This window comes from Vombatus ursinus, unplaced genomic scaffold (genome assembly GCF_900497805.2).
Source record: "Vombatus ursinus unplaced genomic scaffold, bare-nosed wombat genome assembly UNPS02015255.1, whole genome shotgun sequence".
NCBI classification, from domain to species: Eukaryota; Metazoa; Chordata; class Mammalia; order Diprotodontia; family Vombatidae; genus Vombatus; species Vombatus ursinus.
In genome coordinates, this window is record NW_020955033.1 from 10,656,482 (window position 1) to 10,678,795 (window position 22,314).

The 22,314-nt window shown below is 38.2% G+C and overlaps 1 protein-coding gene and 1 pseudogene across 4 annotated transcripts in view; both read left to right on the top strand.

The window, feature by feature from the left end:
- The window catches only part of LOC114031875 (nucleolar protein 4), a 427,691-nt gene that overhangs the window by 292,639 nt on the left and 112,738 nt on the right, over positions 1-22,314 (top strand). The gene's annotated exons all lie outside the window — the stretch shown is intronic.
- Positions 11,020-11,793, top strand: LOC114031719 (annotated as a pseudogene).

The following is a 22,314-nucleotide window of genomic DNA, read 5'->3' on the forward strand; positions in this document are numbered from 1 at the left end:
TCTCAAGGATCTCACAATCTACTAGGAAGAAGCAAATGAACATAGTATCACTATATTCAATAAACCCAAAGATAATCAATACCAAGTTAAATGACTCATTATTTGACCAAAACTTCTCAGAAAACTGGAAAGCAGTCAGGCAGAAATTGTGTTTAGTCTAATATCATACTCAATATATTACAGTAAACTTCCAACAAGGTATGTGATCTAGGTATAAAAGTTTACAGGATAAATAAACTAGAAAAGCAGCAAGAGTGATAACTTTCAAGACTATAGATAGAGGAATTCATGACCAAAGAAAGGATGGAGACCATGGGAGATAAGATGGACAGTTTTTGTAGTGTACAATTGCGCAAGCTTTTGTATGAACAAAACTGATGCAGGTAAAATTAGAAGGGAAACAATTAACTGGAAAAACTTATTGCAGTAATTTTCTCCGATTATCTAATACTCAAGATATACAGGGATCCTACCTATCTACATATATTGGATGTGTAGAGCCATTGCCTGATAGTAAATAGTCAAAGGATACAGGCAGTTCTCAAAAGAAGAAAAGAAAGCTACCAAAAACCATATGAAAAACTATCCTCCAAGTCACTGATAAGAGAAATAAAAACTAGACTAACCCTGAAGTTTTACCTCACTACTATTGGATTTGAAAAATATAAATGAAAAGGAAAATGACATTCTTTTTTTTTGCCCTTGTTATTTTTTGTAAATGTTTAAATTTTAAACCTAGATACAAAATAAGAAAAGAAAAAAAGCATTACCATGTACACAGAAGACCATAAGAGAGGATTCAATATAAAACAGTCAATTTCCATTTCAAGAAAACTTATAAATAATACACATTGTTTTCAAAGATGCCCAGCTTTTCTTTGCTTCCTTATTGGTTTTCTTTTGTTCTCTGCTGTGCACTTTTTACTTTGTTTTTTCCCTTACTTCCCTCCCTCACCCTAAAGAAGGCTACAATTAAGTGTGGATATATATAGATATACATAGATATTTATAAATACATGCATATATACATGTATATACTCATACATATATATGTATATATATGACAGTACAATTCTTACTTCTTCCTGTCATCTATTTCTCTGAAGATAGATAGCATCTTCCTTCATAACTCCAAGTCTTTTCATGTTTTTCTAAATCAACCAGCTCATCATTTCCTACACCACAGCAATATTCCAACCCAATCACATCCTATCTGAGACATTGTCTAGGAAAGATTTTTTTCCCCAATTTTCTGTATTCCTTCTGTTCTTGGGAAAATGGCATTTTTTGAAAAGGACGTTGGAAGGACAGTCACATTAATGCATTATTGGTAGAATTGTAAATTGGTACAGTAATTCTGGAAAGCAATTTGGAACTATACTCAAAAAGTCACTAAATTGTGTATACTCTTTTCCCCAATGATACCACTGCTAAGCTTACATAACCAAAAGAAATAAAGAATGAAAAAGACCCTTAAGTACAAAAGTATTAATAGCAGTACTTTTTGTTGTAGCAGAGTATTGGAAACTGAGTGCCCATCAGTTGAGGAATGTTTTAAAAGTATATGAATGTAAGTGAATATTATTGTACTTAAAAGGGCTGCTAGGTGGCATAGTGGATAGATTGCCAGGCCTGGACTCAGAGAGATCGAGTTCAAATCTGGCCCCAGACGCTTACTAGCTCTATGACCCTGGGTAAGTCACTTAACCCCATTAGTGTCAGTTTCCTCATCTGTAAGGAAATGGCAAGCCATCTCAGTATCTTTGCCAAGAAAACCTCAGATTTTCTGGGTCAGACATGACTGAAATGACTAAATGACGGCAACAACAAAATTGTACTGAAAGAGATTATAAAAGTGATGGAATCAAAGGCAGCTAGGTGGCACAGTGAATAGAGCAACAGCTCTGAAGTCAGGAGGATCTGAGTTCAAATCTGGCCTCAGACCAAGCACTGGACACTAGCTGTGTGATCCTGAGCAAGTCACTTACCACCAATTGCCTAAATAAATAAAGAAATTAAAAATTAAAAAAATAAAAATGATGGAATCAAAGAAACCTATGAGGACTTGTATGAACTGAGGCACAATGAAATGAGCAGAACCAGGAAAACAATTTATACAATGACTATGATCAAAGTAGCTTTGGAAAGTCTCTTCTTAACTCTCTACAGCCTGGCTTCCAACCAAAACTACTCTGTCCAAAGTTATTAATGATGTCCTAACTGGCCAATCTAATGGCTTTTTCTCAATCCTCATCTTCCTTGGCTTCTCTGTAGTTTTTAACATTGTTGATAACTGTCTTCTCCATGATACCCTCCCTCTTCCTAGGTTTTCATAACACTTCCTTCCTGATTTGCCTTCTACCTAAACTTCTCAGTCTTCATTGCTGGATCTTTATCCAGATCACATCAACTAATGATGGGTGTCCCACGGGGCTTTCCCTCGATATTATTTCACTTGGTAATTTTATTAGCTCCCATGGATTTAATTATTATCTCTATCCTGATGATTCTCAAATACTTATCCAGCCCTACCCTCTCTACTGACCTGGAGTCTTGTGTCTCCAACAACCTTTAGTATGTCTCAAATAGATGTCTCATAAACATCTAAAATTCAAACTGTCCAAAACTGAACTCATTATCTTTTCTCCCAAATCCTCTCCTCTTCCTAATTTTTCTGTTCTTGAGGATTACACTATTCTCCCCGTTTTCCAGGCTTGCAACCTATTTGTCATCCTCAACTCCTCACTCTCTCTCACCAGTATGTTGACAAAGTGATTAATAAATATTTATTGACTGAATGGCTAAATTCAATGAATTGCCTGTATACCTAAATGCTAAAGTCTGGGCAATATATGATTTAGGTGCATTTTGGCTTTCCCTTCAGGATGGTTAGACTGATTTTTTTTTCCTTCATTGCTGTCGATTTCACTGAGGAGGCTTTATATTATTTTGTATCTTGATTCAAATGGTACAATGTCATGTGCAAATAGGAATATTTTGAGACCCCATCTCCATCAATTATGTCTCATTTGATATCAATATTCAGAAGACTGTTGAACAAAATTGTCATATATCCATTGTCATATATCATAGGATCATGGGACTTGTAGTTAGAAGGTACTTTAGACACTATGTATTCCAATCCCTTCATTTTGCAAAAGAGGAAACTGAAGCCTGGAGAGGTTATGTGACTCATCCAAAGCCACAAAAATAGTCAGTCAGAAGTGAATTTTATCCAAAGACCTCTGGGCCCATCTTTATTCAAAGACCCTCTGGGCTTGGGTAGGTTGCACTGTCTGAGAAGAGCTTTCAAATTTGCATTTTGTTCTACTTGGTCAATTTTTTTTAAAAAATCATTACACAATAAAGTGAAATTTCATATTTTTTAAAACCTCTTGCCAATTTAGCTACTATAAATATGTAGTCTGATGAAGAACATGTGAAATCCTACCTTTCCCTTCTCATGATTTCCCCAATGATACCTTTAATCTATACATTGCTAGAACATTCTCGTAAAGATTTTATACTAAAGAGAAAATAAGCACATGTATACATGACTGGCAGTTCTTCTTTCATTTATGACAGATGGCAAAAGGCCTATCAGTGAGCCTTTCTAATTTTTTTGGAATCTTGTGTTATTTGAAATATCTTATTGGTCTCTGGAATAAGAATTTCAGAGTTGCATAGAGGGGGTAGAAAGTATCTGTCTGGTTTGTGAGGACAGTGTTTTGGAGCAGGTAAGGCATTATGTTGCACTTCAAATCACAATATACCCCACCTAAAGACAGTCTTTCTCATGTTATTGTTGTATTTTAAAAATATTTTTCTCATTAAAAATAAAAAATCAAAATAAACTTCAGAAATTCTTTCTCCTATTTAATTGACTAATAGACTACCATTCCATTCCTTCCTATCAGAAATTTTCCTCTTTATGATGTAATAATAAGAATAAATTAACATTATTTGTGGGATAGAATTCTTTGCAGAGTCTAAGAAATTATGGTTATGTAATCTGACAATTATCCTAAGTGAAAGAATTACAAATGATTAATTACATTTATATATTCAATTATATTTAGTTAGGTTATCTGCATGGTGATGAACAATGAAGTGTCAATGATTCAATTTCTACTTAGAGAGGTCAACATTGAATCACAGTGGGCAACAGAGAATTGAATTAGCTTTAAAAAATTAAAGATGTGCAATTTTTAGGATGACTATAAAATACAAAGTATGTTATGGTTCTGTTTTTCTTATACTGCATAAACATAAGGAAACTCAAGTGTCCAGGACCCTATTTGGTAGGTAGAATACCAGTGATTTGAAAGAAATTGTAGAGTCATAAATGTCTGTCTATCCTGACTTTAAAAATCTTCCAGGAAAGTAATTCCATGTCATCACTTGCACATTAACTCTAGAGAATAAAGATACCAATTTTCCTATTTGAGAAAGGACAGTAGTTGTGTAATCTGGGTCTATACAAGGGTCTATACAAGGCATAATTGAATACCACAGGAAGCACAAGGCAAGAGGTGAGAAGAGACACCCAATTGGCTCGCTCATTCCCGTTAAGCTCATTCATTCCTGTTCCTGTTTCTTCATTCCATTGTTATAGTAACTCATGTACATTTTTGTAATAGCATCATAGGTTTTGGAGCTGGAAAGGAACTTAGACATTATCTAAACCAGGAGTGGGAAACCAGTTGCCTGGAGGCCACATGTGGCCCTCTAAGCCCTCAAGTGCAGCCCTTTGACTGAATTCGAACTTTATAGAACAACTACCAAAAAGGCTGCACTTGAGAACCTAGAGGGCCACATGTGGTTTCCCACCCCTGGACCAATCTCTTCATTTTATAAATGAAACATATATGGGACTATAAGACCTTTTAAATTTCTTCCCGATTATTTTATGCCATGATTGAGGAACTGAGTGACTTTTCACTCAATTCTGAGCCCTCCAACCTCAAATCCATTGCTCTCTTAGTGGTACTTTTTTTTTTTTCCTGAAGGGGCAGTAGTGGGGAAAGCTGGAATAAAAGGCAAAAGACTAAATAAAAGACAATTCTACCTCTACCACTGTTTTTATGTGTGATTTTTTTCAAGAAATTTCTGTGCCTCATATTCCCCATATGTGATATTGTAGGATGTAGGGTGTGTTCAGGGAAGACTAATACCTCTGATGTGAAGGCTGCCGAGTCCTTATTTAGGGCTGCTTTTCACCCTTAGTGTCCACCTGTTCCACTTAACTCTCACCTGTGGCTCCAAGAAGCTGCAGCATGCTCCTTCACCAGGAAGATGTTCGTCTACCTGAGAGCTAATGAGGCTTCAGAAAAGGCCAAGGAACAGTTGATATGGTGTTTGCTGCCTGACAACTACGTGAGAAATGCCAGGAGCAGAACAGAGGTCTCTACACATTTGTAGATCTGACCAAGGTTTTTGATACTATCAGTTGTAAGGGCTTATGAAAAATTATGTCAAAATTTGGTTGCCTGGAGAAGTTTGTCAACATTGTGCATCAATTTCATGACAGCGTCCTAGGCCAAGTTCTGGATAATGGACAATGGAGTGAAACAAGGCTGTGTGCTTGCTCCCATGCTTTTTAGCATGATGTTTTCAGCCATGTTGTCAAATGCTTTCAATGAGAATGAACATGACATCAAGGTTAGCTACCACACTGATGGTAAATTCTTTAACTTGAAAAGACTACAAGCCAAGACCCAAGTGGAGGGAGTGTTGGTGCATGATTTTCTATTTGCAGATGATTGTGCACTCAATGCAGCCTCTGAAGCTGAGATGCAACAAAGTATGGATCAATTCTTTTCTGCTTGTGCTAATTTTTTGTTAAATATACTAACAATTAACACCAAGAAAACACAGGTGCTCCATCAGCCACCACCACACCACCCATATGTGGAACCATTGGTTATAGCAAATTGAGAAGTTTTAGATGCTGTGGATAAGTTCACTTACCTTGGTAGTGTACTTTCCAGGGATGTACACATTGATAATGAGGTTGACACATGCATTGCCAGAGCTAGCTCAGTGTTTGGGAGGCTTTGAAGGAAAGTAAGAGAGAGAAGAAGTATTAGACTGACTACCAAACTGACGGTCTACAGAGCCATTGTGCTGACCTCATTGTTGTACGTCTGTGAAACCTGGACAGTATACCAGTGCCATGCCAGGAAATTGAATCACTTCTATTTGAGTTGTCTTAGGAAGATTCTGAAGATCACATGGCAGGATAAGAGACCAGACACTGAGGTCCTTTCTTGAACTAAACTGCTTCAGAGGGCACAACGCCAATGGGCTGGCCACGTCGTTCAGATGCGAAACATATGTTTGCCAAAAAGACCATTTTATGGAGAATTCACATTGGGCAAGCATTCACATGGTGGTCAGAAGAAGCAATCAAAGGACACTCTCAAGGTCTCTCTTAAGAACTTTGGAATTGATTGCATGACATGGGAGACACTGGCAGAGGACCACTCAGCACAGTGTGCCCACATCAGAAAAGGTGCTGGGCTCTATGATCAGACTCATATTGGTCTGATCAGCCATAGTCAGACACATTAAAACTTGACTCTATCCATAGTGATGTCATTTGGTCCTCTTCGAAAACAAAATACAGCAACCAACCATGTGATATTGTTATATGAATGCTTGCCCCCTTCCTCTATCTCACAGGAACATTATCAGGACAAGTAAAGATGGCAAAGCACTTTGAAAGAAAATGTTATATAAGCTCAAGGCATTATTGAACTTAGGACTTATGTCAAGTTCATATACATGCAAATTAGGTGATATTTTTGCATAACGTAAAAATCATATTTCCTTATCTATGAAATACACTCCTATCTTGTGGCAAAAGTGGGATAAGAAAGTATATTAGACCAGATTCCCTTTACCCTTGGGCTATGCCTTCTGTATATCCAAAATGAACTTGTGCAAATTAAAAAAGATTCTTGTTGTTCAACTCTAGTCAGAAAAAGGAAATTGGACCCACAGTGAGGCAGCTTATTCTTCTCACTTCTCTTCAAAAATTTTTATTGGGGAAAAATTAGTTTAATGCTTTAACAAAGAAGAATGTGACTGCATATTTCATTGGCCCACTAGAGAGCATCAAGAAGCTATCAATTGGGGCAGCTAGGTGGTATAGTGGATTGAGCACTGGCCCTGGAGTCAGGAGGACCTGAGTTCAAATCTAGCCTCAGACACTCACTACTCTGTGGCCCTGGGCAAGTCACTTAACCCCAACTGCCTCCAGAAGAAGAAGAAGCTATCAGCTGAAAATTAGTTTGTTTTTTTTCCATATTGGTACTCTATTTTATCTTAGCATAGATCTATGATAAATTATATGCTTTTTAAATTTGCTAACCATTTTAATATGGAGTATATGAGAACCCTAGGGGTTGCACATGATTCAGGCACTAGAATTGCAAAACTAAAAAAATAAACACTGGATAAAAAAACTAAAAGTAAGAATGACCCCCAAAAATTCCATGACCTATCCCTCTACTCCACCTTCTCCACACTCGTCCTTTAGTTATCTTACCCCTTTCTCAGTCAAATTCCTAGAAAACAGTCCTCCCTTACTACCTCGTCTTCCTCTCTTCTACTCCCTAAACCTTTGAAATCTGGTTTCTGATCTCCTCACTCAGCTGAACTACTTTCTCCAAAGTTACCGGAAAGTGAACTTTCTTCAAGATTAATGACTTCTTAATAACCAAGTCAGATGATTCTTCTCTATCTTGACCCCTCTGATGCACTTATTCTGTAGACGTCGCCCAGGCGCACCCCCATGCTACATACTCTCTCCCTTCTGTTTATTTGTGTCGCTGCTGTCTCCTGGTTCTCATTCTACCTGTCTCGCAATTCGTTTTCAGTCTTCTTTGCTAGTCCACGTTCACTGACTGTGTTTGTTTTTCTAGGCTCTGTCTTGGGTTTTCTCTTTTCTCTCCGGACTCTCTCTCTCTTTCAATGACTCATGGGTTCCCGTTAGTATAGTCACCGTCTCTATGCAGATGACTCACTGACACACAGCCCCAGTCTGTCCCATCGGTTTCAGTCCTGCCTCACTAATTATCTACTGGACTGTTTAAATTGCATGTCCTAAAGATATCACAAACTTAACACGTCCACAATAATTATCTATCAGTCCCTTCATCCCCACAACCTACTCCTCTTCCCAACTTCCCTATGTCTGTCAAAGCCACCGCCATTCATCCAGTTCTCCAGGCTCATGACATCAGTGCCATACTTGACTCCCAAATCACCCCATGTATCCAATTAGTCATATCTTTTCAGCCGCTGCAGTATCTCACTCATCTGACTCTACTCTATTCACAGTTGGTTCAGGTCCTCATCGCTCCTCATCTAGATTACTGTCACAGCCTCCTAATTAGTCTCTCTGTCTCGTCTCTACCCCACTACAATTGATCCTCCATGAAGTTGACAGAGTATTTTTCCTTAAGCACGGATCTGACTGGGTCATTTCCCTGCACAATAAACTCCAATGGCTCCCTATTGTCTCTAGAATCAAATACAAAATCCTCTGGTCTTCACAACCTGGTTCCAAGTTATATTTGCAGCCTCATTTACTTACTTCCCTGCTTCCCACACTTTGTGAACCAGCCAAAATGGCTTCCTTTCTTCTTATTACACATGGCACTTTATTATCTGCTTCCGTATTTTTGCAGTGGACTTCCACAGGCCTGAAATGCAGTCTCTCCTCACCTCTGCCTCATGGAATCTCTCTTATTTTATTTTATTTTATTTTTTTATTTTTAAATTTTTTCTTGCTTTTTATTTTTATTTATTTATTTACTTTTAGGTGAGATGATTGGAGTTAAGTGACTTGCCCAGGGTCACACAGCTAGTAAGTGTCAAATGTCTGAGGTCAGATTTGAACTCAGGTCCTCCTGACTCCAAGGCTCTATCCACTGCACCACCTAGCTGCCCCTCTCTCTTATTTTAAGAAGCAACACAAGTACAACCTACACAAAGCCTTTCTTAAAATTCCAAACTGCTAATGACATTATATGTGTGTGTGTATGCACAAACATACATATATACATACATATATATATATATACACATATGTGTGTATATGTTGTTGTTGCTGCTGCTGTTATTCAGTCATTTTTTGTCCATGACACTATTTGGGATTTTCTTGGCAAAAATATTGGTAAACTGGTTTGCCATTTCCTTCTCCACCTCCTTTTACAGATGAGGAAACTGAGGCAAACAGGGTTAAGTGACTTGTCCAGGGCCACACAGCTAGTAAGTGTCTGAGACCAGATTTGAACTCAGGAAGTTGAGTCCTCCAGACTCCAGGCCCAGAATTACTCTATCCCTTGTGTTACTTACCTGCTATAGATACACAGATAGATTGATTGATAGAATAAGATAAGATAGAGAACTATGTGTGTAACATATATATACACATATGTGTACATATATGTATTTATGTATGCATACTATGTTATAGGTATAGATGTATGTGTGTATATATGTGTTGTGTATATAAATATATATGTATATAAATATATATATGTATATAAATATATATATATATATATATATATTTCCTCTCCTGAGAGAATGGAAGCTCTCTGAGAAGAAGGATTATTTCATTTTTTTATTTGTATCCCCAGGACCTAACAAAACTCGTGGCACATAATGGGTACTAAATAAATGTTTGTTGATTGAATAGCGTATCTTTTTCAATTTGTCTGATAGAGGCTTACCAAAAGGATGATAATTAAAAAACAAGGAATACAGTCATACATCCATGGCATAACTAGCACTTTTTTTCTACCTGGAGCAAACCTCACAAAACACACTGAGGTAAGCAGTGTTAAATGTGTCCTCAAATTAATTTTTAACAAAAATTCAATTAGCGAAGGTAGGAATGGTGTGTGGGAAAAGAGCTAGAGAACCAAAGATATAGTAAGAATGATCTTCTATCAGGGTAGAGAAAGGAAGCATCCGGTAGCTTCCTATTTTAAATTATTATTTTTTCTAACTAAGTACTAAGATCATTTATTTTTATAATGTTTTAACTGCTGTTAATGTCCTCTGAATTTCTGTGCCCTCTGGTCAAAGCATGGGTTGCCTTGCCCTAGTTACAGTTCTATATAACATAAAAATGCATCTTATAGCTCCCCCCCAAAAAGACCATCATGTTCTAACACTGTATATGAGAATGAACAGATGTTTCCTATTCCACCTACTACATTTAGAAAAAGGGAAGAATTTTCTACTAATGAACACACTCATTAGTCAAGTCCAGCATGCAGAGCAATCCATCCAGTCTTTTCAGTTCTGTCCAACTCTTCATGAACCCACTTGGGGTTTTCTTGGCAGAGATACAGGAGTGGTTTGCCATCTCCTTCTCCAGTGGGTTAAGTCAGAGGTTAAGTAATTTGCCCCAATCACCCAGCTAGTAAGTGCCTGAGGCTAGATTTGAACTCAGATCTTCTGATTACAGTCCTAGCACTCTATCCACTGAGCCACCTAGCTGCCTTTTTAAATGTTTGCAAATTGTTGTCATTCCCATTCCCGTGTTCTCCCCCTGAATCTCCCAAACCCATTCACATAGACATGGCAATCCTGTCCCAACCCCAGTCCTGGTCCTCATTTTCTATATCAGGATGCAAGAAATGCTGTTCTGATCCACAGCACTTCCCATCATGCATTCCTCTGCGTCCCAGAGGCACTCAACTTACAGGAGCACTCAGATTTTTCTTTTGGAGAATATGATTCTAAACAGCAGCTTAAAAATAAAGACACACAAACATTCCAAGGAGGATGGAATTAGAATTTCTCCTGGATTCAGTTAGGCCGACGTATAATCAAGTCTGCTTCCCAGCTCCAAATACAAAAGAAAGGTAGAGATAGGTAGGAACTGTTTCGAAATTTTCCTCTGCCTACAAAAGCAATACTGTGCCCAAGACTGTTCTACCTGCCAGGAAGGGCCAGGAAAGAACTAGTGGGGAACAAAAGCAAGAATGAGAGAGTATGGCCCATCTGCCAGCCTCCTTGATACCCGCTGACCCAGCCTACAAGCTCCAGCATGTTGAGAGCGCCTAGAACCTGAAGAACCACTTTAGTGACCGGTCCAATGCAGACCTGAGCCCCACTGGGCACAAGGAGGCTAATTGTGGCCAAACACTGCAAGATGCTGGCTATGAATTTGATATCTGCTTCACCTATGTCCAGAAGAGAGCAACCTTTGGACAGTACTAGATGAATTGACCAGATGCGGTTGCCTGTAGTGAAGACTTGGTGCCAAAATGTGTGGCACTATGGAGGTCTAATGGGCCTCAACAAAGCAGAGACAGTTGCTAAGCATGGTGAGGGTCAGGAAAAGATCTGGCAACGATCCTACAACATCCTGCCACGTCCAATAGAGGCCAACCACCCTCTCAACAGCAGCACAGCAAGGACTTCTGTACGGATCTTACTGAGGACCAGCTACCCTCCTGTGAGAGCCTGAAAGACACCATTGCCTGGGCTCTGCCCTTCTGGAAAAAGGAAATCATCCCCCAGATCAGGAAGGGAAAATGTGTTCTGATTGCAGTTCATGGTAATAGTCTTCACAAGACTGTCAAACATCTTGAGAATCTGTCAGAAGAAGCAGTTGTGGAGTTGAATCTACCCACTGGCATTCCCATTATGTATGCGTCAGACAAAAATCTGAAACCCATCGAGTCCACGCAGTTCCTTAGGGATGCAGACACTGTGGGCAGAACCATGGAGGCTGTGGCGGCCCAAAGCGAGGCCCGGAAGTGAAAGCAGGGTACCAGCACATACCAGCAGTGGCCAGGTCCTTCCTTTCTCAATGTTTCTCCCCTGCCTGCTCCACACAGCGTCCGCCACCTTAGGGATCACAACACATAGCTACAGATGTGAGGCTAACGGCTCCTTTACTCATTTCTTCCCAATGTCAGATCAGTTCCTTTCTCTCCTGTTGCCCTCCCCACAACCAAATTAGTCAAAATGCCTCCTGGGTAGTTTGATTCAATGAGGACAGGGTCGGGGGTTAGGGATGGGGACATGGTAAGAAGTGACCAATGCAGAGAGCTGAAAGAAACTATTGTTCCAGTTATTCCTATGAACCAGTCCTGCCAGTAGGGCAGCCTTTTCAGAGGCTGTTGCAGGCAGCTGCCTGTATAACCCGGGAGGTCATTGAGTGAAGCACGAAAGTCTTGTTTGGATCATGTTTCCAAGAAAAATGGATCTGGGTTGGGAGTCTGTCCCAATGTTTACTTGTTGCATTTACTTTCACAAAAAGATCCCTCTAGACTGGTGGTTAGTGGCTTTTAAAATTAATCTGCCCCCCGCGGTAGTCATCAGAGATCTCAAGCCTCGCCAGAGAGGGGAGAGTTCCTCAATTTCTAAGAGGTGGATGAATACACCCCACTGTGCACGTTAGAGCCTCTCCTTTGTTCTGCGGCAGTGAAATGCCCCCGGATCACGTCAAGATGTGTCTCAGTGTCCCATTACCTTCCCCATCATGCCCAGCAACCTGGACCCGCTGCCCGGGTCCTCATCAGTTTTAGCATCGCTGTACTAACCCCGCCTCGCCTTTTTTGTTGCTCAGTACAAAAGGATTAATGTGCAATCAAAAATGAATAATAATTAGAGAAGTCACAGAAGACCTGGGCATCTTTTTGCCCTTCACAATAAGTAGGGTTCTGTCTTGTCAGAGTCTATGTTTTGTCATAAAATTGTAGCTCAGATGATCATATGCTTAGCTAGAAAGGACCTTAGAAGCCATCTATTCCATCTCCAACCCCTCTAATTTTATACATGAGTTTTTAGAGGCCTGTGGAGGTTAAGCGACTTGTTCAAGGTCATACAAGAAGTAGCAGGGCTGAGATTCAAACTCTGGCCTTCTGACTCCAAACCCAGTACCCCATGAAAAGTGGCCTACACTGGCCTTCCTATTCAACCTAAAGTTTGGATATAAGCAGGCATTAAATGGCCTCCGATTCTTAGTACTCCTATCAATCTCCACACCATGTTTTCTTCTACTGCACCCCTATCCCCATCTTCTCCACCACTGGATCCTTGAAATCTGCTCCCCAGAACCCAGGCTCTAATAGGTATTTCAATGCATTTTGCCTATAGCATGGCCTCCTTCCTAGCCCTCTCTATACCATGCTGACTGACCCTATAACATTTTTCCCCTAGTTCCTCTTTATAGGTTATCTTGCCTATTGGAACGTAAGCTCTTGGAGAGCAACGATTGCCTTGACTGCTTACATTCATATCCCAAGCACTTAACACAGTGTCTGGCACATAGTAAGTACAAATATGGGCTAATAAGCCCAAAGCACAAACATTACCTGCTTTTCTTAAAGTCACAAAGTGGCAGAGTTCAGGACTAAAACTCAGGTCTTTTGACTCAAAGTTTTACTTTATGCCGCATTCTTTATATAGTATCTGAGATTTTTCAGTGTTTGTTTACTTATTTGTTTGTTTTTTTGTTTTGTAAACCTGTGCTAGAGATAGGAACCGAACCTGCTCAGTTTCATTAGAATTCCATTAGTATAGGGAACTCCCAGGAGAGGGAGGAACTCCCAGGAGAGGGAAGTCCTCCCACCAATTTGGTGAGAATTTTCTCTGCTTCTCTGCAACCTAATCTTAGAGGGTTGCCTAGAACTCTGATAGGTTGTTACTTGCCCAGGGACACACAGCTAGAATAATCAGAATTGAGACTTGAAGGTAGTTATTCCTGGCTTCAAGACTGGTTCTTTATCATGTCATGCTCCCTCCCATACCTTTAATATAAATATAATTATTTCCTCATGACATTAGTGCCATGATTCCTTGGATTAAGCATTACCATTTAGCCTCCAAATCTTAAGACTGCTTATCAATAGCAGCAACAGCAACAAGTGATTAATCAGTATCTCCTGGACACCTTGCACTCTGTCGTATCTATTACATGAGGTTGTATGACCTTAGCACCTTTGGTCAGAGATAGTGCCAAGGACTTCAGGGTGATGGCCTGAGCTTCTGAAGGGGCCACAGAGCCTCAAGCTTTCAAATAAAGTGTGGTTACAAGGGCTCTAGGTAAAGGGAGAGCGAATGCATTACCAAAAATCCACCATCATTTCCTTGAAAGGAATCAAAGGACATATTCACTGATCAGTACTATATTTGTACATGAAGAACAGCATTATTATAGACTTGTAGGCTTCAGGGAGCTAAAAGGCAAGAAGAGGGAAAAGCATCATTACCAACACTTATGATCACCTGCTATTTGAGAGTGACAATATAAGGTGCTAGAAATTGATGCATAAGAGCAATGAATGCAGCTCTCAAAAATCTTATGGTCTAGCTGGTGAAACTAGTAAAAATATGTTTAAAAATAGCAATATATGACAACATATAATAAGTGCCAAATAATTGGAACAGAAAATAAGCTCTGTAGGATGTGTGTACATAGACACATGGGAATCATATTGCATAAACAGATATAAATATAAATATAAAGAATGTATAAACGTAGTAGAAGTTACTGTCATTTTGGAGATTAGTAGTATGTCTGAACTGAGTTCTTTATGAAGTAAAGTTTATGGAAGCTTTTGAGGAATGATGTTTTCATTTAAAGAGGTATGGTTTTCTAGAGAAGACAAAGAAACTGTTTCAGTCAAATACATAGTTTGGGAAGAGGACTAAAGGTAAAGGCAGGAGCAATATTAGTAGAGAATGATCAAGAGTATTGCTCAGCCAGAATTGAAGTCATAAGAATAAGGGGAAAGTGTGATAATGTAGAATAGAACCAGACCTTTCCCCCACACACATCCCCCTGCAAATGCCTTGAATTTTATGACTTGTAGTTATGCTTTGATTTATTGGATAGTTTGACTTTATTATAAAAGAAGGCGATAAGGGAAAAGTATAGGTTCTGTAGTTGTACTTAGGATGAATTGGAATGGGAGAAATTAAGTAATACCCCAGCGTTATGTACATTAAATAATGCCCTACCCAGTAAACTAAAAGGGTTCATGTGGCTTTCAAAAGTTACTTATTTCAAGACAAAGTATCCCTTAGGCACCAAGGAAATCTGAATAAAACTAATTTCTTTAGATTGAAATTGTCAACTTACACTAGAATTTCTGGACTGGGAGACTATTGCATGCTCAGGTTGTTGAAGTATATCGAGGGGGTTCAAAGTTTAGATAGTGTTGTGTGTGCTTCCCAAATACCTACCAAGTAAGTCACCATTTTCTATGAAAGGCTTTTGAGTTCCTGTGACAGCATTGTCACTACTCCCAAAGAGGGGGAAAAGAAACTAATGTAATATGAAATTCTACAAAATATTTTCTTGCATTGAGGCATTAACTTTCTCCATAAAAAGTTAGAGACTGAGTTTTTCCTTTGGAAATAGTATATTTTGCCAGGTGCTGCCATTGTGAGGTTTTTCAGTACTTATACCCCAGTGCTTCAAGGATCAGTGATTTCCTTGGTATTTTCCCAGTATGGGTCCTCCTTCTTGGGACATAGAACACATCTCATCTACGCAATTATAGGTGGTCTGTAGGAGTTGCTCGAATTCACTGTGTGCCCTTCACACATAAAGTCATGAAAACTCTTTTGCCATAGGCAACCTAAACATCCCCCCTTTAGCAATGGAAGGAAAAGCAAAAAGTTTTTATAAATCTCTCATCTGCGAAATGTTTTTTTTCTTTGAAACTTGTTTCTCTTGAAAGAGAATCATATAAAATGACACCTTCAGCATACTTGTCTCACATAATACTTTTTTTGCTCTTTGTTTTTTAAGATGTAATATGATGATGGAAGAATCACAGGAAACTTTTACTAAGCAACATTTTTAATAAGTGACATAAGTGAAAAGGATAGATGACCCTTTCACTCCCCTGCCCCCACTGACTTTCTTCTTCTCCAACTCACCTCTTTTTCTTTCTCACATTGCTGTTCCCAACGATAACACAAAATATAGTGGGAAGAATACTGCTTTTAGAATCAGAGAACTTGGGTTCAAATCCTGCTTCTGGCATTTACTTTCTGTGTGACTTTGAGCAAGTCCCTTAACTTCTGTGGACTTCAGTTTCCTTATCTATAAAAGGAGGGAGTGGGCCTCCAAGTTCCCTTCCAGCTCCCAATGTATGATTCTGTGAGTTAGAATGGCTTGGCTGAATATATAGATATAGATACAGATATAGATTTATAGATATAGATACAGATATATAAATATAGACATAGACATAGATATAGATATAGATATATTGGCAATGGGGGCTAAGTGACTTGTCCAGGGTCACACAGCTAATAAGTGTTATGTGTCTGAGGCTGGATTTGAACTCAGGTCCTCCTGAATCCAGGGCCACTGCTCTATCCACTGCGCCACCTAGCTGCCCCAGCTAAATATATTCTAAAGGAAATCCATGTGACCATACATCGAAACTTTAGAGTTATTTTATTTTTTAGAGTTAGTTTTCTTTTTGATTCATCTTGAAATGAATTTGAGAGCATTTAAACCTCATGGATGCAATGAACTAAAGACTGAATAAGGCCAAGGCCCTCTTGAAATGAGAACGGTTAAATCATACATTGCACATCAGAAAAAGACACTATTTCTCTATATCAGCTTTGGGGGGCTCAGATGTAAAATAGGAGAATGTATTTTGTAACAGTGACAATATAAACACTTATATATGGTATTGCTTTGTAAAGAAAGTCAAACTAACCAACAACTTTAAGTATTTAAATAGGACTCATTAAATTGTTGAATATATGCTTTCCATGTGTATATGATTCATACCTCAGAGTATCATATACTGGCAAGGTTTTTTGGATAAATAATAACTTTATTGTTATTGTAAATTTGTAGTTGGTGATACTGAAGAGGAATTTCATGTACTCAAAATCAGAATGGAAAGTTATGCAAATACTAAACACAATTTCAGGTTAAGTAGAATTAAACAGAAAAAAAAATTCGATTTCCATAGTACCAAATCTATTTTCCTGTTGATGTAGGAGTGTCTCTCATTAGCATTCTCCTATTAACATTTATGGGAGATTTATGCATATGATGATGGGACAATTAACCTCTGAATCTGTAATGTCAAGTGTTTTCCATAAAAAGCTTACAGAGATACCTGCTTGAAGAAGTTGGCTGTTTATAACCAGAGATTCCACTACTAATTTTATAAAAATGATTTTATTAATTTTACTTGTAGATAATATCAAATGTGAAAATGTATAGGGCATAATTTTGTCTAATTTTATTGCTCCATGGACTCATATCCATGTATATCCTACATGGATTAGATATCTCTGTGATTAGCTGATGAGAATCCTGAGTTATGCATGTCTCGATTTCCTAGCCGCACAAAAAGCTACCTCCACCTATAATAGTCAGTAAAATAAATTACAATGTCATAGTTTCAATTAAAAAATGGTAACAGATGATTAATGGATGATTTCCAGAAAACTTAAGCATGCAAGTTAATTTAATGGTTGACAGTGCTGTTACTATTATGGAGTAAAGATGATACTTAATTTAGATAATACATTCATAATCCTTAGTACCAATTCTTTCAAAAGAAACTGTAATATATGAAAATATAGATATAAATTCATCTTTGGGGAAAAATGTTCCAGTTTTGTGGGGGAATTTTCATGAATGGAGTAGACTGTATGGGACATCATTATTTATGGTGGAGTATAGAATCATAATTTTCATTATCTTATTATAATCATAGACTCAAAATCATTTAAATTGGCACTTTAGCAGTCAAGTATCACCCTCTCGTTTACCAGTTAAGGAAACTGAGACTCATGAATGACTTTATCAAGATCACATCTAGTTAGTAGAGACAGAACTAAAATCAATATTCAGGTTTCCTTCCAGTACAAATCTTTTTCCACCATGCAGTGCCTTTCACTATATGATGGAGGGGAAATCCATCTTTCCTTCCGATTTTTCCAAGGTTCAAAGGAGTCAGGAACTCCAAACAAATGGTCAGACATTGTTGCAATTCTTTTTGTCACTGTGCAAACAAAAGAATTTAGTATTTCAATTTTTTATTCCTATTCAAGAATTTCAAATTCCACGATGTATGTATGCATACATACATACATATATAATATATATATTTATACACACATACATATATGATATTCAGTGTATCGGGGCAAAGGGGGAAAGTTTAAATCTGAAGAGGAGGTACAGGGAGGATTTATATCCCACCTAATCAAGAAATTTCTCTAATGATTAAGGGAATTTCAGATGACCTTTGAAAGAGGAAAAAAAGAATGTTTTAATTATTAAGGTATTGTTTTTGTGGTTTTAATGGCATTTTCAGGCCTGGAGTTAAAGTGTCAGATTGGGATGGAATAAATAGTGAGTTATGTAGCTTGGGTGGTATGGGGTGAAATGTCTGAAGAGCAGGGGAGGTAGGGAAAGTGTAAAAGCATGATGTATGGTGTATGAAAAAATATCACTATTATTTAAGTGATTGACAACTGTGTACCAAGTATACATACTATGTACAAGGCATTTGTGGTGACATATCAAGAAGAGGATAGAACCCAACATAGAGATATGTTCTAGTTGTGAAAAGAAATAGAAAACACATACATGAGTGATGATGTTCAATAGTCTGTCTTTAGTTTGATTTTGGGAGAAATCAGTCTTTGTTGTCCGAGCTTATCTGAAAAAGAGGAGGCAAAATTAGTAAAGGCAAAAAGATAGAAAACAACATGAGCAAAGAGGTGGAATTATACAAATTATATTCTAGGAACAATGGATAGACCACTCTAGCAGCACCAGATAGTTAATAAATGGGAGTAATGTTAGAAAAACTTGAAACGGAAGGCCATCGAAGACCTTGAATACCATTCTAATCAGTTTGCACAAGGCATCAGAGGTGATGTGTATCAATCAGGTATTTTAGAAGAGTGAAGTAACATGATCAAATTGCCATATGCATGATATTATACTGAGGGCAATATTCATGGTAAATTGTAGGGGGAGACTGGAAGCCGGGAAATCATTTAGAATAATGACAGATGTCTAATCGTGGGGTAATGAAAACAGAATAAGATAGTGTCAGTTAAAATGAAAAGGACAGATATGAGATGAGACACTATGATGAAAGAAAGAATTCAAAGAATTTGGTGACTGACACCACAAGCAAAAAAAAAACAACAATAAAATTTCAGCTCTAGGTAAATATAGTAGAAGGATGATAATACAAGTGACCAAAATGTCAGAAGGTAGAAATTATTTGAGGAGGACAGTGATGTAAAGCCTTTCCTAATCCCTCAAGTTGTCAGAGTCTCTCTCTGCCCTGGAAATTATATCATATACCATATACATGTACACATGTATAGATAGATAGATATGTGTGTATGCATGTATGTATGTATATGTGTATACATATACATATATACATATATGCATATGATATACAAAATAAATATGTGCATATGTTTTTGTCTCCAAAAGGATGTAAGAGTCTTGAGGATAGGGACTGTTTTGTTCTTTGGCTCTCTATAATCAGCACCTATCACAATGCCTATTACGCAGTAGGTAATTAATAAATGCTTGTAAATTATACATTTCAGAGATGTTGAGTTTAAGGTGATGGAAAGACATCCAGGAAAATCAAGAGGTCCAGAAGGCACTTGGAATGTAAATATTCCCTATAGTTAAAGAGAAATGTCAGAATTGGACATGCAGATTTCTGAGTTAATCTAAACCAAAGTGATAGTTGAAGCTATACAAGTTCCTAAAATATCCAAAGCAAAGAGCGTAAGAAGGAAAAGAATACCTGGAGTTTGTGTTGTGTTCATATTTTGGGTGTGAGGAAGAAAAAAATTTTTTAATGGTTTGGAGGAGTAATAGAGAATTGGGGCAAGAAACAAAAAAAATGTAGCACCACAGAACCAGTGATGCTCAGTTACAGCTCATATGCCTCATTACAAAATGGCAGATGATTCAACACACTATGAAAGCTACTTTGTGGCTTCTTTTCAGCAGGAGAATGTTGACAGCTTTTCTGTTCATCCCAAAGCCCCAAGTTTATTTGTTTGTTTGTTTGTTTTTCTCAGCTCTTTTGTAAATCAGACCCACAGCTACATATAGTCAGCACAGCAAGAATTCCTTAAATCAAAATCTGTCTTTTAAAATTCTTTGTTTTGAGTATTAACTATCCTCATAGCTATGAATAAATTCTTTTTAATTTCCATTATACTCTTGACGAGGGCCATGGAGATTACCCAACAGCTTTACTCTGAAAGACTTAAAAAATTAATGGAACTAAGTACTTTTCCCCTGTATCATGAGGTTACATTCGGGTCATTGCTCTGTCATCTCTATGGCCTATCTAGTACCCTGATCTCCTTACAGGTTGGGCCTGAGACTTTAGTTTCTGTCCATACTCAAAGCCCAATCTAATTTTGGTTACCATTACGATAAAATAAGTGCAATTCATAAACCTGTCTTGTCAATCACAATAAGCTTCACTTCCTTTCTAACATAATCACCCTTCCAAGAAAGTACCATCTTTCTCAGACTAATCCTAAAAGAATTAATCCTAAGTGAATGTTCCCTCCCTAGGACAGAAGCTGAGTCTGGGTGAGGAGATAAAAGTGGCATTGATACCATATTAGTCATGGTATCACTCCAAACATTCAGAAGATAGTAGTTATATATCAATAATGCCAATATTGCCATGTGGGCACACAATGCAGACTTCTACTGTCTCTCCATTCCCACAACCATTCACTAAATAAAGATTCTCTATGTCTATGGCTATGCCTCAGCAGCTTCTGTAATTTTACTACTAGTCCTCTTCTCTTCAAGCCTCAGATTGTCTACTTCTTACCATCTCAAGCACTGCTTTTAAATGCCACCACCCCTGTTTCCAGGACTGTCTCCTGTCTCTGCCATTTTCTTCTTCATTATTTTTTTTCCTCTGTAAAGGATATTATAGTGTCAGAAGCCCTAGATTTGCAATCAGTGGACATAGGCTTGAATCCCAGCTCTGACACTTATTTGATAACATGTTTTCTTTAGGAAAGGCATTTTCCTTAGGCCAAAGGGGGTTTATAATCACAGGATGGGAAGATGGGTCGATTCTACCCTTTTTTTTTCAATAGCCAATAGCAGGAATTAAATGTAATTTTTAAAAATAGCCAATAGCTATTGGTCTGGTCTCCAATATAACACCGCCATATTTTCACATATCATTACCTGGTACTCCCCTGCTTATTCCCCTTCTGATGTTGGTTTTCTATAGCTATGAAAGGTCCCAACACTTCCCATTCTGCTCTAGAGAGCATACCCTCGAGGTGGTTATAACATATTCATGACCAGGTACCAAAAACACCTCAAAATCCTACCAACTCCCAGCATCCTGACAGCCTAACACCATCTCGCCCCACCCACAGCTCAACTCAGGATCACAGCACGTACCCTTCATTGGGCTCTGTGCTCCAACCTCCTGGCTGCATCTGTTTCCCCCACTATTGAGACAGAGTGAATTGTATGAGCAGGCATGAATCATCGCAGATTTTCATCCAAACCCACCCTGTCTTCTGAACTTTTCTGTTTCTGTCCAGAACCCCTCCATTCTTCCAGGTACTCAGGTTCCCTCCCTTGGTGTCATTCTCAATTCTTCGCTTTCCTTCATCCCACCAGTCAGTTGTGAAGTGTTATCATTTCCACACTCTCTCACATCCATCCCTTTCTATACTCACACCACCACCATCCTGTCCTAGCCCTCATCACCCATCCTCTGGATTATTGCAATGCTGTCTTAATTGGTTTCTCCCTCTCAAATCCCTCCCCCTCCAATCCATCATCCTTGCAGCTACCAAACTGATATTCTAGCAGCACAGGTCTGACCGTGACATTCTTCTATTTAATAACCTGCAGTGACTTCTTACTGATTCTAGAACCCAATATCTTTTCATCTTTATCTCATCCTTTAAAACGTCCATTTCTATATAATTGTTGGAATAAACAAAATCACTAGGATGGTTGTTGGTGTTTTTGGTTTTTTGGGTTTTTTGTTTTGTTTTGTTTTGTTTTACTTACTGTAGTGTAATGTTTGGAGACCAATGATGTTTTCTAATGTTCCTTCCCAGCTCTACATCTGATGACTTAATCCAATTCAATTGAACAAGCACTTGTTATGCACTACTATTTGCCAAGGACTACACTAAGCATTGGGGTTACAAAAACAAAAGGAAAAACAATTCCCACCCTCAAGGAGCTTATATTCTACTGGAGAAAAACAAGACAAGATCTATGCAAATGCAAATGTA